We start from the raw sequence: 5,161 nt of genomic DNA on the forward strand, positions 1-5,161 counted from the left end.
GTGCTTTATCTACCTATGTTGGATTACCATTGACAAGTAAATAAATTAAAGCGGTAAAAACACAATAAACATGTTGACGGAGAAACCCAACTGGGTAAAAACTCCGGGCACAAGCCAGTAGAGATTCACTATTGTAGAAACCAACTTACAGCACGCCAGACATCATTGACACTCTCAATTTTCTGACCTCCTTGCTGTATGAACTCAAGACCCTCCTGGATTTTGCGGATCCGTGCTAAATCCCAGCCTTGTATAATTTCTACCTCCCGTGAATCGTCACGCACTCCAGCTCTTCAAGCAAATCCTTCCCGGATCTTCAAACTGATGATCTTCTGGAAGTTTAATTGGAGTTGTGAGACAGGTGTTTTGAGGTTTATAGATTTGATGTTTTTACTCAACAAGCCAAGGATTGGTATGAGAACAATGAAGGATTTCTTTGGCTTTTGATCCTTGGAGAGAATGATTTGGATTTTTGGTTGCCAAGGAATTGAAAGAATATTCAAAGTGTTTTCAATGTGAATTTTCGGGTTAATAAACACGAATGGGACGTTTGGAATATATAGAGGTTGATATATGGTAATGTGGAGCGTCAAACATTCGCGAGCGTTTAAAATTAGAATTGGCTAGGTAACACGATCGCTCGAGTGAGGTACTGGCGAGCCTCGAGCGACGTACCTTTCGCTCGAGTGACGGCTCAGCGTGAGTCCAGCGAAGTTGGTTCTGCAATTGTGGCTCGAGCGAGGGCAGGGCGAGACTCTAGCGAAATCAAAGCGTCGCTTGCATCTTCGAGGCATCCCACACAACCCTAGACCTAGCCTATAAACTTTAGTTAATTGCAACTCTAGTCCCTGAACTATTGGACATTGACAATTTGGTCATTGACTTTACAATTTTGACAATTTGGTCCTTGGTCACAGATTTGCCAATTACATATTTTCCTAACACCTATCAAGCCACCTTGCTTGCTGAGAGTGCTTCTCAATCTCCTTACCCGTTATTGCAGCGATGCATTTAGATAGGCGATGTGAGGGTGCTCCTCTTCCTTTCTGCTTGCTGAGAGTGCTTCTCAGCCTCTCTGCTTGCCTTTGCAGCAGTGCGATCAAGATGGTAATCAAGACCAGTTCACCCTCTTACTTGGCGATCGACCGAGAGATTAGTTTGCTCTCAATTGTACCTTATAGAGCATTTAGTATTTTGTATCTTGCAACTTTGTAATGAACGTTTGATAATAAAGGAATTTATTTGAACGTATTTCGCTCTGACCCTTTTTTATCTATGATCGTTCAACGCGATTTGGTTACGTTTTTATTTGTTCACTTTCCCATAAGGAATGAACATATTTTTTTAAATATTTGCCATTAATGAACCTCATGTGCTTGGTGCCATCTAAATCTTCCAAATGATAGGCTCCATTAGGCAACACACTATTTACTTTATATGGTCCTTCCCAATTGGGCAACCATTTGCCATACTTTGGATCCTTGCTATCCAAAGGGAGTATTGTTTTCCAAACCAATTCGTTCAGGCTGAACGACTTGGCTATAACTTTTTTATTATAAAACTTAGCCATCCTTCGTTTTTGAACTTGCAATCTATCTAGGACGTCCAACTTTAATTCGTCCAACTCCAATAAGTTTTGAACTAGTGATTCGGTATACTTATCATCACTTAACTTATGTTATAAACACACTTTGATCGATTGCACGTTAATTTCCATAGGCAAAACTGCCTCCTGTCCATAAGTAAGTTGGAAAGGAGTAATTTTGGTACTTAACCGAGTCGATGTCCTATAAGCCCATAATGCCTTGTTTAGACATTCGTGCCAATTTCTGGCATTTTCATCTATCATTTTCCTTATGATATTTTTTAGAATCTTATTAGAAGATTCTACTTGTCCGTTGGATTGAGCGTAATATGGTGTGGAGTTTACTAATTTTACTCCAAACTCGCTCAAGAATTTATTCACTTGATCTCCATTTAAAGAAGTTCCGTGATCTGCCATCAAAGTTTGTGGAATTCCAAATCTATAAATAATATGATCACAGATAAATTCTATGACACTCTTTTGGGTGATCTCCTTTAATGGTATCGCTTCTACCCACTTAGTGAAATAATCAGTTGCAACTATAACAAAGGTATGTTGCTTGGACAATGAGGAATAAATCTTCTCTATCAGGTCTATCGCCCAACCCTTAAACGGCCAAGGTTTGATAATAGGTGTCATCTCTCGTGCCGGCGCCCTTTGTATTGGACCATGCTTTTGGCATGTTAGACAACTCTTTGCATATTGAACGCATGATTTTCCCATCTTGGGCCAAAAATATCCATTCCTAATAATTAACCATCTTATCCTTTGGCCAGCTTGATGAGCTTCACATATGTCATCGTGCACTTCAGCCATGATCGTCCCGGCTTCTTGCAAACTTACACATTTTAGTAATATACTATCAGAGCGTTTCTTAAACAACTCTTCATCTATCAGTGTATAGTTTAGCAAACGCAACTTCATTTTTTTACTATTTCCTTTATTAGGTTCTTTAAGGAACCTTTTAATCTGTGCCTTCCAATCTATTGCATCTCCATCTTGTATACAATGAATTTCAATCGTTCTCGCCTTTCTTTGGACCACAGGCAATATTGTTCCATACTCATAAGCAGACTTCCAATTAAAAACCTTCGAGTGCCCTGAGACCATTTGGGCCAACTCATTTGCCACGTCATTAAATATCCTATTAACGCATTGAAGCTCTACTTGGTCGAATTCTTCCAACAACTCTTGGGCAATTTCATATAGACTTATAATGGAATAACTTTGGTACTTAAAATCACCAATCAATTGGTGAATGACTAATTGAGAATCACCTCTAATGATCACATTCTTTACTTCCATATCTATCATTAATTCTAGGCCCACGATTAAGGTTTCATATTCGGCTTGATTGTTGGTGCACATTCTATCTAAAGTGAATGCGAACTTGTAGCAAATCTCTAAAGGATTTATCAATGCTACTCCTACTCCTGCACCTTTAGAGGTCTTTGACCCATCGAAATACAAAACCCAAGGTTTTACTTCGAATGAATTGATTTCTAATTTAATTTCTTCAGGCATGTCAAGGCATGGATGATCGGTCAGAAAGTTAGCCAAAGCCTGATTTTTTATTGCCTTTTGGGGTATGTATTGTATTTCGAATTTTGATAATGCTAACATCCAAAGTCCTACCCTTTGGTGTAAAATAAGGCGAGAGAACATATACTTAACCAAATTTACTTTGGAAATCAAATAAACGGTTACGGGCCGTAAATAAGCCCTTAATTTTGTACATGTGAAATACAATGCAAGACATAATTTTTCAATGGCAGAGTAATTACATTCACATTTTGTTAACCATCTATTCAAGTGGTAAATCGCCCTTTCTTCACCAAATTGGTTTTCTTGCGCGACCATTCTAGCTATTGATCTTTTTCAGCCGATACATACACTTTCATTGGCCGTCCTAGGATTGGTGACACCAACACTGGTGGACTTGATAAATATTTCGTCAGGCTTTCGAAAGCCTTTTGATGCTCTTCTTTTCAGACGAATTCGTCCTAATTTTTCAACTTTAAAAGCGGCGAAAAAGTTTTAGTTCGCCCTGCACAGTTAGAAATAAAACGTCTTAAAAAGTTTACTTGACTTAGAAACCTTTGCAATTCCTTTTTGTTGTTAGGTGGTTTAGCCTCTAAAATGGCCTTCGCTTTATTTTTATCAAGTTCAATCCCCCTTTTGTGTACTAAGAAACCAAGAAAATTCCCTGCATTTACACCAAATGCACATTTTAAGGGATTCAATTTTAGTTTATATTGCTTGATTCATTCAAATGAACATCTCAATTGTTCAAAATGGTCCTCTTCTTTAATGAATTTGACCACTATATCATCTATATACACCTCAACAAACTTGCCTATCATATCATGAAAGATCAAATTTATTGCCCTTTGGTAAGTTGCTCCTGCATTTTTCAGGCCGAAAGGCATAATTACCCATTCAAAACATCCTAGAGACCCAGGGCATCTAAAAGCAATTTTGTGTATATCTTCCTCAACTATGTAAATTTGATTGTATCCTGAATACCCATCCATGAAGGAATACATTACATGTCAGGAAGTCGAGTCTACTAAAGAATCTACTGTGGACATTGGATACTCATCTTTAGGTGTGGCTATATTTAGATTCCTAAAGTCTATGCACACCCTTAGTTTACCATTCTTTTTTAATACCGGCACGATATTGGACAATCATTCAACATATCTGGCCGTTCTAATAAAGCCTGCTTTTAATAATTGCTTTATCTCTTCCTTAATCTCAGGGAGTACATTAGGAGTGAAACGCCTAGGAGGTTGCCTATGAGGTTTAAAATTAGGTATGGTTGGTAATCTATGTTCCACAAAATCTCTATCTAAACCAGGCATATGTTCATATTCCCAAGCAAAACAATCTTTGTACTCATTTAATAAAGCGATTAATTTATCACTAACCTTTTGATTGAGCATTTGGTTGATGAATGTTGGGCGATCTTCTCCTTCATTGCCAATATTCACTTTAATCAGGGGGTCTAGTGCTTGAGCGTATCCAGGTTTGGCGATCCTTATCACTTCGTCATCCAGATCCCTTGTAGGCACTTCTTCTTCTAAACAATCCACTTTGTTGACTTCTCGGCCAATACATTGTTCCAACTCGAACACCACCAATTTGTCTCTTAATGCTTTTAAGGCTGCTGCTTCTTTCGTCTTGTCCTCGCATTCTTTATTGAAAGCCATTAATTTGGCTTTGAAGGCCTGAATATCGGCCATTTGTCTTTGTTTCTTACAACTCATTTAAAACTCCTTGATTATTCTTTTGCCAATTACTGGCTCCTCCAAGGCCACTATGTTTGGCTTCATTTGACTGAACATTTCAGTGAGTGCATCCACCGAAAACGGCTCTTCACTCTGCGCGACAATCTGAGTTTCTTCTCCATCTTGGACTACTCTAACATGTCCATAATTTCCTTCGTACATGAACCTTTCTACTGAGTTTGCTTCTGCTACAAAAGGCCTATGATCGGCCTGCACCACCTCTGCTTTGCCCTTGTCATTCCAAAAAACTAGGCACTGGTGGAGCGATGAAGGTATACAGCGACTT

Source organism: Olea europaea, chromosome 1, assembly GCF_002742605.1.
Source record: "Olea europaea var. sylvestris chromosome 1, O_europaea_v1, whole genome shotgun sequence".
NCBI lineage: Eukaryota > Viridiplantae > Streptophyta > Magnoliopsida > Lamiales > Oleaceae > Olea > Olea europaea.